The following is a 13,806-nucleotide window of genomic DNA, read 5'->3' as shown; positions in this document are numbered from 1 at the left end:
CAACACCAGAACTGCATGGGTGTTCGGTTCATCACAATGTAACTAGACTATTGACTCTAGTGAAAGTGGGAGACTGTTGGAAATATGCCCTAGTGGCAATAATAAAATGGTTATTATTATATTTCTTTGTTCATGATAATTGTCTATTGTTCATGCTATAATTGTGTTATCCGGAAATCGTAATACATGTGTGAATACATAGACCACAAGACGTCCCTAGTGAGCCTCTAGTTGACAAGCTCGTTGATCAAAAGATAGTCATGGTTTCCTGACTATGGACATTGGATGTCTTTGATAACGGGATCACATCATTAGGAGAATGATGTGATGGACAAGACCCAATCCTAAGCATAGCTCAAAGATCGTGTAGTTCGTTTGCTGTAGCTTTTCCGAATGTCAAATATCATTTCCTTAGACCATGAGATTGTGCAACTCCCGGATACCGTAGGAGTGCCTTGGGTGTGCCAAACGTCACAACGTAACTGGGTGACTATAAAGGTACACTACAAGTATCTCCAAAAGTGTCTGTTGGGTTGGCACGAATCGAGACTGGGATTTGTCACTCCGTGTGACGGAGAGGTATCTCTGGGCCCACTCGATAATGCATCATCATAATGAGCTCAATGTGACCAAGTGGTTGATGACGGTATCATGCATTATGGCACAAGTAAAGTGACTTGCCAGTAACGAGATTGAACGAGGTATTGGGATACCGACGATCGAGTCTCGGGCAAGTAACATACCGGTTGACAAAGGGAATTGTATACGGATTGATTGAATCCTCGACATCGTGGTTCATCCGATGAGATCATCGTGGAGCATGTGGGAGCCAACATGGGTATCCAGATCCCGCTGTTGGTTATTGACCAGAGAGGCGTCTCGGTCATGTCTGCATGTCTCCCGAACCCGTAGGGTCTACACACTTAAGGTTCGGTTACGCTAGGGTTGTAGAGATATTAGTATGAAGTAACCCGAAAGTTGTTCGGAGTCCCGGATGAGATCCTGGACGTCACGAGGAGTTCCATAATGGTCCGGAGGTAAAGATTTATATATAGGAAGTCCAGTTTCGGCCATCGGGAAGGTTTCGGGGGTCGCTGGTATTGTACCGGGACCACCGGAAGGGTCCCGAGGGTCCACCGAGTGGGGCCACCTATCCCGGAGGGCCCCATGGGCTGAATTGGGAGGGGAACCAGCCCCTAGTGGGCTGGTGCGCCCCCCCTTGGGCCTCCCCTGCACCTAGGGTTGGGAAACCCTAGGGGTGGGGGCGCCCCCCACTTGGCTTGGGGGGGAAGCCACCCCTTGGCCGCCACCCCCTTGGAGATCCATCTCCTAGGGCCGCCCCCCCCCAAGGCCCCTATATAAAGAGGGGGAAGGGAGGGAAGCCGCACCCCTTGCTCTTGGCGCCTCCCTCTCCCTCCGTAACACCTCTCCTTCCCGCTTGCGCTTGGCGAAGCCCTGCCGGGATCCTGCTGCATCCACCACCACGCCGTCGTGCTGCTGGATCTTCATCAACCTCTCCTTCCCCCTTGCTGAATCAAGAAGGAAGAGACGTCTTCCCAACCGTACGTGTGTTGAACGCGGAGGTGCCGTCCGTTCGGCACTAGGTCATCGGTGATTTGGATCACGTCGAGTACGACTCCATCAACCCCGTTCTCTTGAACGCTTCCGCGCGCGATCTACAAGGGTATGTAGATGCACTCCTCTCTCCCTCGTTGCTAGATGACTCCATAGATTGATCTTGGTGATGCGTAGAAAATTTTAAAATTCTGCTACGTTTCCCAACATAAACTGTGTCACTTTATTCGCCAGTAAGAAATGTGATGAATTGTCAGCACTGATACTTTTATGTGGAAAACCTGTCATCTGTCTGCTTGTTTATCTTTCAGAGTGAGGAAGATATAAGTGTTGAACAAGCGCAGTCTCATCATCTTGCTCAGTTGCTTGCGCTGCAGCTCCCCAGCAGGGCTAACCTTTCTTGAACTCTATTTAAGTGCTGTCGGTTTTGTATATTATTTTGTCGGCGTGTTTATTTGCACTGGTGGCGATCTTTGATGCCCAGTGTATGTAATCTGCTGTCTGCTTGTGCTTTATTATCATAGTGGCGAACTTTGATTCCTAGTGGATGTAATATGCCGTAATTTCTTTATTGTATAGTATAGGTTTTTTCTTATTCACGATGCTGCAGTTATTTTACTGTATATATCATGTCTTCGCAGTAAACCGGCCAAACCATAAAATTACGGTACATAATCGGGCCGTCATGCAATCACGATGTAGGTTGGGCCTGAAACGTGCCGATCAGCTCACGGGCCGGCAGCAGCCCGAAATGAACCCCGGCCCATGATTGTGCGAATCAAATCACGGGATTTTAACAGGCCGAAAAATTGTCTCGGTCCTTGTTTGGCCCAATCAGATATCGGCTGCGAGCAGGCCGGATGTAAACCGGGCCGTAGTTAGGCCCAACTATATGACGGGCTTTTAACAGGCTGAAATTAATATAGGGCTGAAATGTTAAACGGGCCCTTAACAGACCAAAACTAATATCAAGCCGAATTACTAAGTGGGCCTTTAGCAAGTGGGCCCAAAAGCATAGTGTCCAGTTGACGGGCCGAATCTGATACGGGCCATAACTGAGTCCAAAGCCTCTTAAAGGGCCGGACCTGATCTAGGCCGTAATTTAGCCCAGAACGTGGTAGGCCTTTAACGGGCCGGATCTCATATGGGCCACTATTAGGCCTGGAGCGTGGCAGGCCATTAATGGACCGGATCAAATATGGGCCGGCATTCGGCCCAAAACATGGCAGGCAGTTAATGGGCCGGCCTACTAGGGTCCACAAAATCTTGTGGGCCTACAGCTGGGCCGGCCCGTTAATGTCGGCGAAATCTCGTGGGCCTTTAGCTATGCCGGCCCATTATGACCCGCAAGAATCTTGTGGGCTTTACCTGGGCCGGCCCATTATGGCACAAAAAAATCTTGTGGGCCTTTACCTGGGTCGACCCATTATGGCCCGCAAAATCGTGTGGGCCTTTAGCTGGGCCAACCCATTATGGTCCGCAAAATCTCGTGGGCCTTTAGCTGGGTCGGCCCATTATGGTCTGCAAAATCTTGTGGGCCTTCAGTTGGGCCGGCCCATTTAAACTTGATGGGCCGGTCCACGTGTGAACATATCATAGGCGCGTCTCGCCCATTGGATGAGTTGACACGTGTCTCCTCCAGCCAATGATGATTTTACACGTGGAAAATCCCCATTGGTCGGGGCTGTTAACGGGTTATCGGATCCAAAACCCAACCCGATAGCTTAACGGCGTTACGTTACGGTGGATGCCACGTGTCGGTCACCCTTGACGAAAGCACTTCTGTGACGCGTGATTTATTGTCATGGAAGTGGACACTTCCGTGATGATAATTTTGGTAATGTCATGGAACACTTCTACGACAGCACAGGTATGACTATCTTGATTCTGTCATAAATTTGTCATGGATGTACATGCATGACAAAAAAACGACCTACTGTGACAAACACGTATCATCACGGAAGTGTATTTTTTTGTAGTGTAGGGAACCCGTCGGTCATGATTTCATCAATCGCCGTCAATTGTATACTAGCAAGCGTTTGCCCACAGCACACACGGCTTATTAGCAGCAATTTTCTATGTTATTATTGGTCTTTGCACACATTTCTGATGACGGGCCTGTTTGTCGCGTATCACACACATCTTGTTAAGTTCAACCGTTTCTGTTGTCTTGGCTCATCGCAAACAGTTCATCCGAGTGAACTATATGCCGTATATCACACACACCTTGATCTGGCTGACCATTTATGTTGTGTTGCATAATCAAAAACATTTCATCTGAGTGAACTGTATGTCGTATATCACACACACCCTCATCTGGCTGACAGTTTCTGTTGTTATGCTCATCGCAAACAGTTCGTATGGACCAACCATATGCCACACATCGCACACACAACTCTAATCTGAATTGTGTTTGATGTCTTCACCATCGCACACACAACATTTACGAAAAGCACCATGAATAAAATGTGAACCATCATCAGTCATTAAATATCTAGGGACTCCAAACCTTGGGAAAATAACTTCCTTAAGCATTTTAATAGAGGTGTTGTGATTAGACTACTGGTTGGAATAGCTTCTACCCACTTAGTAACATAATCAACAACAACCAAAATATGTGTATACCCATTAGAGGAAGTCAAAGGTCCCATGTAGTCAAATCCCCAAACATCAAATGGTTCAACAACAAGAGAATAATTCATAGGCATTTCCCGACGCTTACCACTATTGCCAATTCTTTGACATTCATCACAAGATAAAACAAACTTACGTGCATCCTTGAAGAGAGTAGGCCAATAAAAACCAGATTGCAATACCTTGTGAGCAGTTCTATCTCCCGCATGATGCCCTCCATAAGCTTCGAAGTGACATTTCCGTAGGATTTGTCCCTGTTCATGCTCAGGTACACAACATCTAATAATATCATCTACTCCTTCTTTATAAAGACGTGGATCATCCCCAAAGTAATGTCTTAAATCATAGAAGATTTTTTTCTTTTGTTCGTATGTGAAGCTAGGTGGTATATATTTAGCAACAATATAATTAGCATAGTTAGCATACCAAGGAGTGTTATGAGAAACATTTATTGCAGCTAATTGCTCATCAGGAAAACTATCATTAATAGGTTGCGGGTCATAAAGAATATTTTCTAGCCTGGACAAGTTATCAGCTACGGGATTCTCGGCTCCTTTTCTATCAGTGATATGTAAATCAAATTCTTGTAGCAAGAGAACCCACCTAATGAGTCTAGGTTTAGCATCTTTCTTTTCCATAAGATATTTTATAGCAGCATGATCGATGTGAACAGTAACTTTAGAATCAACAATGTAAGATCTAAATTTATCACAAGCATAATTGCGTTGGGAACTGTCTAGAGTCTTACTAGCATAATGAATAACATTTAGTTTCTTATCAACTATTGGTCCTAGAACAGCACCAATAGCATAATCACTAGCATCACACATAATTTCAAAAGGCATGTTGTAGCGACCAGACCTCAAACAGTCTGATCTCTGTGCTCCGGTGTCATCCCTGGATCAGTAATGCTGACACCACACAGTACTCGGAGGATTTATAGCAGATTAGCAATCGCACACTTATTACATCGAGTGTCTCAAAAGAGAACTTATTACAATAAATATGGCTTAAGGCCATCTAATAACGATAACAGCGGAAGGCTTGGAAGATAAGTGAGTCCATCAACTCCAACGGCATCACTGAGTATAGAACCACGACCTAAAACTCCTTAATCGTCATCTGAAAAGTCTGCAACATTAACGTTGCAGCCCGAAAACGGGTCAGCACATGGAATATGCTGGCAAGGTAACACATAGAGAGTAATGGAATGAAACAGCTATACTATATGCATATTTGGCTGGTGGAAAGCTCTATGGTTACAGTTTTTGCGTAAAGCCAATTTTTCCCTACTTCAAAGGAATAAAATTTATTTAACTATCATGGTAGTTGTTAAACATTGAGAATGGTTGACAGCATTCTCAATCCCAATTAAGCATCATCATTAAACATAACCCAACAAAATTAATTTAGAGTAACATGTTGAGATTCACATGATAATCCAGGTACTAGATACTCAAGATGTCCATAACCGGGGACACGGCTAATCATGATTAGTTTGTTACACTCTGCAGAGGTTTGCGCACTTTTCCCCACAAGACTCGATCGCCTCCGTTTGGTTTCTCGCACTACAGGGTGTTTGACAAGACGGATGATCGAGACATAGTCTTTCAGAAGCGCTAGCACCTTACGATCGGGTAGACCGTACCACCTACATCCCCTACATCTGCTAGTCTACCACTGTAAGAGTTCGCACAACTTAGTCAACTATGCTAGAGCCCATAATATCTTGTGGCTGCACACGGAAGTTTCTAGTATGAATAGTCTTATGATCCCTTTGAGCCTGGGTGGCGGTCCAAAAGAAAACAGGCAAGTCCTGGAATACCCAGGTGCCTCAATCCACCCAGATGTGTGTTTAAGTTGCCACCTTAGATAAACCATTAATTAACAATCTCACATCTGTCATGGATTACACTCACCCAATCCACGTCTACTAGCATAGCATGGCATATTAAGGAAACGTAGAAGTAACTCCCAAAGGTTTGAAAATAAACAGGTAATAGGTACTACCTCATCTACTTCCCATCCCACAATTTAATTAGATCCTAATCATGCAATGTGCGAGGATTGATCTAATGCAATAAAACTGGGTAGTAGAAAAGGTATGATCAAAGTGTTACTTGCCTTGCTGATGATCCGGGAAACCTAGCGATTCGAAGTAACAGGCGGCGCACTCCGGATACTCTATCACAAACAAAGAAACGAGCATACAATAAGTACTCATCTAATGCACGGGTAAAACTCAAATAAGAGATCTAACCAGAAGGTTCAACTTAAGAACTCCGGTTGGCAAAAGAATCAAATCGAACGAAGCAACGAAAGTCAAACGGCAAAAGAAAACAACTTCTTTCTAGTAATCTGGATCTAGGGCAAATTTTACAGTAGCAAAATCTTGTTTAAGTTGGTTAAACGGATAGAGGGTTTCGAGACGAAACTCTAGACGCTTGAATCACCTGATTCCGGTAAACGAGCGAAAAGTTAAACTAAAACGAAAATCGGATCAGGAATCGCGATCAGATAAATCGCGGATTTAATCCGAGAAAAAGGAAAACTGACGAACAGTTAATCGAACGGACGTTCGTTAACAGAAACTAACCGGTGAACACGTTCGCTAAAACGAACGGATCGGTGAACGTTCACTAATTAAATAAACCAGAGAAAAAAAATAAACCGAGGTGGTTTTTTTTTTAAAAAACGAACGGCGAACGGCGGCGGCTATACCTCCGGCGAGGCACTCCGGCGGGCGGGGCGGGGCTCCGGCGGGTCGGCGGGGGTGCGGCGGGGTGCGGCGCGGCGACGGGAGGCGGCGGCACGGGCGGCTGCGGCGTCGGGCGGCGGCGCGGCTCGGCGGGCGGCTCGGGGCGGGGTGGGGTGAGGTGAGGGGCGGCGGGGGGTCCGGTATTTAAGGAGGGGGGGTGTGCTGCCTTGGGGAAGGGGGCACGGCGGGGCGGCTCCGAGCCGGACTCGGGCGGCGGCGGCGGCTCCAGTCTCCTCGAGGGAGACGGCAGGCGGCGGGGTGGGCCGTCGGCTGGGCCTTGGCCCAGTCGGCGCGCGGCGCGTTTTTTTTAATATATTCCGCTCGGAAGGAAAAAAAAATAAAAAGAAATACTAAACGGACTCCAAAAATTACGAAATAAATTTTCACGGGCTTCTAAAATCAAGCCTCACAAGGTGAACATTTATTTGGGACCTAAATGCAATTTTGAAAAATGCAAATTTTTCCTAGATTCAAATAAAACACCGAAAAACTCCGGAATAAAATCCTATTCGATTTTATTAATAAATCCTCAATATTTCTTTATTTTGGGAAAGTCATTTTATTCCATCTCTCATAGTTTTGTAATAGAAATAATTGATGATAAAATAAATAAAATCAAATGATCCTATTCTCAAAATTTGGAGAAAAACTCAAATATGAAAATAACGAAATCCCCAACTCTCTCCGTGGGTCATTGAGTTGCGTAGAATTTCTAGGATCAACAAGAATGCAAAAGAAATATGATATGCATTGATGAATGTATAACATTTCAAATTGAAAATTTGGGATGTTACAAACCTACCCCCCTTAAGATGAATCTCGCCCTCGAGATTCGGGTTGGCTAGAAAATAGGTGAGAGTGGTCCTTGAACAAATCTTCCTCTCGCTCCCAGGTGGCTTCATCCTTTGAGTGGTGGCTCCATTGAACTTTGCAAAACTTGATAACCTTGCTGCGAGTAACTCGGTTGGCAAACTCGAGAACCTTGACTGGCCTCTCCTCGTAGGTCAAATCGTTATCCAACTGAATAGTTTCCAAAGGCACTGTATCTCTCAACGGTATGTCAGCCATCTCCGCGTGACACTTCTTCAGCTGAGAAACGTGGAACACATCATGAACTCCTGACAATCCTTCGGGCAATTCCAACTTGTAGGCCACTTCTCCCATACGCTCCAAAACTTGATATGGTCCTACAAATCATGGCGCTAACTTCCCTTTAACTCCAAAACGCTTTGTTCCTCGAAGTGGAGATACTCGAAGATAAGCTCTATCTCCAACTTCGTAAACTGTCTCCTTGCGTTTAGAATCTGCATAACTTTTCTGTCTGGACTGGGCTACCTTGAGCCTATCGCGAATCAACTTCACCTTCCGTTCAGACTCTTTAATCAAGTCAGGTCCAAACAACTGACGGTCTCCAACTTCGTCCCATGACAACGGTGTCCTGCACCTCCTTCCGTACAAGGCTTCGAAAGGGGCCATCTTTAAACTGGTTTGGTAACTGTTGTTGTAAGAGAACTCTGCATATGGCAAATTGTCGTCCCAACTATATCCATAATCTAGCGCACAAGCTCTCAGCATATCCTCCAAAATCTGATTTATTCTCTCGGTCTGTCCATCTGTCTGTGGATGAAAAGTTGTACTGAACTCTAGCCTGGTACCCAAAGTTTTGTGCAACTGCTTCCAGAACTTTGAGGTAAACTGGGTTCCTCTATCTGATATGATACTCCTTGGAACTCCATGCAGACATATGATCCTGGTCATGTATATCTTTGCCAACTTAGCACTGGTGTAAGTGGCCTTTACTGGGATGAAATGAGCTACTTTCGTCAATCGATCAACTACAACCCAAGTTGAGTCATAGCCTGAACGAGTCCTGGGCAATCCCGTGATAAAATCCATGCCTAGTTTATCCCACTTCCATTCGGGTATCGGCAATGGTTGTAACAATCCTGCTGGCTTCTGATGCTCTGCCTTTACTCTCTGACATACATCACAAACGGCTACATACTCCGCTATATCCTTCTTCATTCCGGTCCACCAGAAAATATCCTTCAAATCCAGATACATCTTGGTATTTCCTGGATGAATCGAATATGGTGAATCGTGTGCCTCTTGCAAAATCAACTTCCTGATCTCCGGGTCATTGGGCACGTAGACACGGTCTTCAAACCATAAGGTGTCGTGCTCATCCTCACGAAATCCTTTAGCTTTTCCTTTGCTCAGTTTCTCCTTTATAGAGGCAATCTCTTTGTCAGTTTTCTGGGCTTCCCTGATTCTATCCATCAAAGTTGACTGAATCTCCAATGCTGCTACATAGCCTCTCGGAACTATTTCCAAACATAGTTCACAAAGATTTTCTGCTAACTCCCTTGGTATTTCTCCCGTCATTAACGTATTGACGTGGCTCTTACGGCTTAATGCGTCAGCTACTACATTAGCCTTTCCGGGGTGATAATGCAATTTCATATCATAATCCTTGATAAGCTCCAACCATCTCCTTTGTCTGAGATTTAACTCCTTCTGTGTGAAAATGTACTTCAAACTCTTATGATCCGTGTACACCTCACAATGATTTTCAATGAGAAAATGTCTCCATGTTTTCAAAGCATGCACTACGGCTGCTAACTCCAAATCATGCATAGCATAATTTAACTCATGAGGCTTCAGTTGTCTTGAGGCATATGAAACAACTCTCCCTTCCTGCATAAGCACTGCTCCAAGTCCTCGACGTGAAGCGTCGCAATACACCTCATAATCCTTGGTCTGGTCTGGCAAAATCAACACTGGTGAGGTAACTAAGCGTTTCTTCAACTCCTGGAAACTAGCCTCACACTCCTCTGTCCATATGAACTTGGTATCCTTCTTTAATAACTCAGTCATAGGCTTCGCAATCTTTGAGAAATTCTCAATAAATCTCCGGTAGTATCCTGCGAGTCCAAGAAAACTCCGGATCTCTCCAACTATTGTTGGGGCTTCCCACTTGGTCACGGTTTCAACTTTAGCGGGATCTACTGCTATACCTTCACCAGATATAACATGTCCGAGGAATCCTACTTCCTTCAACCAAAACTCACATTTGCTGAACTTGGCATATAATTGATGTTCTCTGAGTTTTCCAAGTACCAAACGCAAATGCTCCTTATGCTCCTCTTCATTCTTCGAGTAAACCAGGATATCATCAATGAACACTACGACGAACTTATCCAAAAACTCCATAAACACCTTGTTCATCATGTTCATAAAATAGGCAGGTGCGTTAGTCAGACCAAATGACATAATGGTGTACTCATATAGCCCATATCTGGTAGTAAAAGTTGTCTTCGGAATATCCTGTTCTCGAATCTTCAACTGGTGGTATCCTGATCGCAGATCGATCTTGGAAAATACCTTAGCTCCTTGCAATCGATCAAACAGATCGTTGATCATTGGTAGTGGGTACTTGTTCTTGATCGTTACTTCATTCAATCCTCGATAATCAACAACCATCCTTAACGATCCATCCTTCTTCTCCACTAGAAGTACTAGCGATCCCCAAGGTGAAGAACTTGGGCGAATATATCCCTTATCCAGTAACTCCTTAATCTGCTTCTTAATTTCCACCAAATCCTTTGCTGGCATCCTATATGGTCTCTTTGATATTGGCCCTGTGCCTGGCAATAGCTCAATCAAAAACTCAATATCTCTATCCGGTGGCATGCCTGGCAACTCTTCTGGAAATACATCAGGGAAATCTCTTACCACTGGTACTTCCTCCTGCACAACTCCCGTTAGGAAATTTACTTGAGTCCTATTTGGCACATGCCGGGATACATACTTGATCCTTCTCCCTTCTGGGGTGGTAAGCAAAATTGACTTACTAGCACATTCCATATTCCCTTCATACTTTGATAACCAATCCATGCCTAATATCACATCCAATCCTTGAGATTCCAATACTATTAGGTCTGAGGGAAAAACATAGTTACCAATCCTTAATGGTAACCGATCACACCATAGACTAGCCACATACTCTCCTCCGGGCGAGGTTACTAACATGGGTGACCTAAGGGCTTGGGTTGGTAGGTTATACTTATCCACAAATCCCCTTGAGATGTATGAATGCGATGCACCAGTATCAAAAAGAACGAGTGCGGTAAATGACTTAACCAAAAACTTACCTATTACTGCATCGGGCTGAGCTTCAACCTCCTCCACGCTAACGTGGTTCACCTGTCCCCTGTTGAAAGGGTTCGGCTTCTTCCCAGAACTTCCATTGCTAATTCCATTTTGTAATTCAGGACATTCATTGGCATAATGTCCTGTCTTCGAACACTTAAAACAAGTGACTTGACTTAAGTCCTTCTTGGCTGGGGTTGAGGGGTTGGTGCGGTTCTGGCCGTTGCTTCCTCCATTGCCATTACCATTCTTGGTGCCATTGTGATTGTGCTAGCTACCTCCTCCATGGGTATGCTGAAAGTGTCCTCCCGGTCTAGGGGTAAAATGTGGCTTCTGCTGAGCTCCTGAATTGTATTTTCCTTGTCCATATTTCCTCTTGCGATTCTCAATTTGCTGCTGCTTCCCTTCAATCATAAGAGCACGATCTACCAACTCCTGGTAGTTGTTGAAGGTGGCTACCATCAACTGCATGCTCAACTCATCATTCATTCCTTCCAGAAACTTCTCTTGCTTAGCTGCATCCGTAGCGACGTCATCTGGGGCATAACGTGCTAACTTACTAAATTCCTCCACATACTGGCCAACTGTCCGTCCTCCTTGGCGCAAGTTACGAAACTCACGCTTCTTCATGGCCATAGCTCCTGCTGAAACATGTGTAGTACGAAAAGCCTGCTGAAACTGGTCCCATGTGACAGTGTCGACTGGGAAAGTGGCTGTGAAATTCTCCCACCATGATGCTGCGGGTCCTTCTAGCTGATGTGTGGCAAACTTCACCTTCTCCGCATCTGTGCATCCTGCTGTGGTCAACTCCCTAGCTATCTTGCGGAGCCAATCATCTGCTACTATCGGCTCGGTGCCACTGGAAAACACCGGCGGATTCAGCCTAAGAAAACAGGCTAAGTGGTCAACAGGTGGTGGTGGTGGGTTGTTGTTGTTGTTCCCCTGATTCTGATTCTGGACTAGCAACTGCATCAATGTGTTCTGCTGCTGGATCAACTGGGTGAGCTCCGGTGGGAAGGCAAATCCGGGGTCACATCTCGGAGGCATCTGAGGGTTTAGAAAAGATGAGATATAAGAATAGAGGGGGTCTAAAGAGAAAACACTACCCATATGCACATGAGGCAAAAGCAAACAATTCACTTCAATCAATCAAACAAAGGCATACAATCGATCTAACTATCGCAAAAGTGCTCGGACTACTATATTTACATGGTGGACTACTACTACTGATGAGGTGGTCTACTAGAAATATTCTTCGGTTGCAGACTCCATGATATCTGCTCCAGCTTCATCAACATAGTCATCATCGCTACTATCTGCTTCCGAGTCGGTGCTGTCGATGATGATGTAGTCTTCCGGGCTAATTTCCTAGGGTTCTTCGTCTTCATCTACTGGCGTGGGGCCTCCCATAAATATTCCAATCTTCTTGATCAGGTCGTCATTCTTCTCCACCAATACTTCAATTTCTTCTTCATAATCTTCACGTGTAGCCTTGAGTTCTTCCTCTAGTTCCTTGATTCTTGTCTTAGCCTTCTTCAGATCTATCATGTCGGCGCACATCTGGTTCTCCTGTCGTCGAATGTGCTGGTTTAGCTCCTGGATAAAAGCTGCGATTGATTTATCCTTCCTGGTGCTGATCATCTCCCGGTGTTCATCTCGGCGCCCACAAATCTGGTAGATAGTATCCTTGAGATCCTTGCGGTAGACTTCTCCAATGCGTCCCATGGCGATGTGAGCTGCCATGCTCTTTCCTAGATTCCAAGTTGGTGCATCAAAAGAAAACTCTATGGGCTCAGTGACTGCCATGAACGTCCTTCCTGGAACTCGAACTTGAATCATCCAGCGCTCTTCTTCAGGTAAAGTGGCGTTGTAGGTTCCCGTGAAGCTTGGTACTCCTATGTTCAGGTATCTAGTGACTTCCTTCAAGTGTCGTCCAAAGGGTGTATCTTCATCCGGTTGTGTGAACTTGTTCCTTGCATCCGCCATCCTAAAGAGTAGAAAAGATGAGGAGTCAGAGAAGAAGAGAGTGAATAGTGATCTAGGTCTTTTAGCTTAGTGGTCGTGTCCTACAGTCAGCGTGTGCTCTGATACCATCTCTGTAGCGACCAGACCCCAAACAGTCTGATCTCTGTGCTCTGGTGTCATCTCTGGATCAGTAATGCTGACACCACACAGTACTCGGAGGATTTATAGCAGAGTAGCAATCACACACTTATTACATCGAGTGTCTCAAAAAAACTTATTACAATAAATATGGCTTAAGGCCATCTAATAACGATAACAGCAGAAGACTTGGAAGATAAGTGAGTCCATCAACTCCAACGGCATCACTGAGTATAGAACCACGACCTAAAACTCCTTAATCATCGTCTGAAAAGTCTGCAACATTAACGTTGCAGCCCGAAAACGGGTCAGCACATGGAATATGCTGGCAAGGTAACACATAGAGAGTAATGGAATGAAACAGCTATACTATATGCATATTTGGCTGGTGGAAAGCTCTATGGTTACAGTTTTTGCGTAAAGCCAATTTTTCCCTACTTCAAAGGAATAAAATTTATTTAACTATCATGGTAGTTGTTAAACATTGAGGATGGTTGACAGCATTCTCAATCCCAATTAAGCATCATCATTAAACATAACCCAACAAAATTAATTTAGAGTAACATGTTGAGATTCACATGATA

Source organism: Triticum urartu, chromosome 3, assembly GCF_003073215.2.
Source record: "Triticum urartu cultivar G1812 chromosome 3, Tu2.1, whole genome shotgun sequence".
Lineage (NCBI taxonomy): Eukaryota > Viridiplantae > Streptophyta > Magnoliopsida > Poales > Poaceae > Triticum > Triticum urartu.
The sequence above is the reverse complement of the archived record's forward strand: the minus strand, read 5'-3'. Positions refer to the sequence as shown.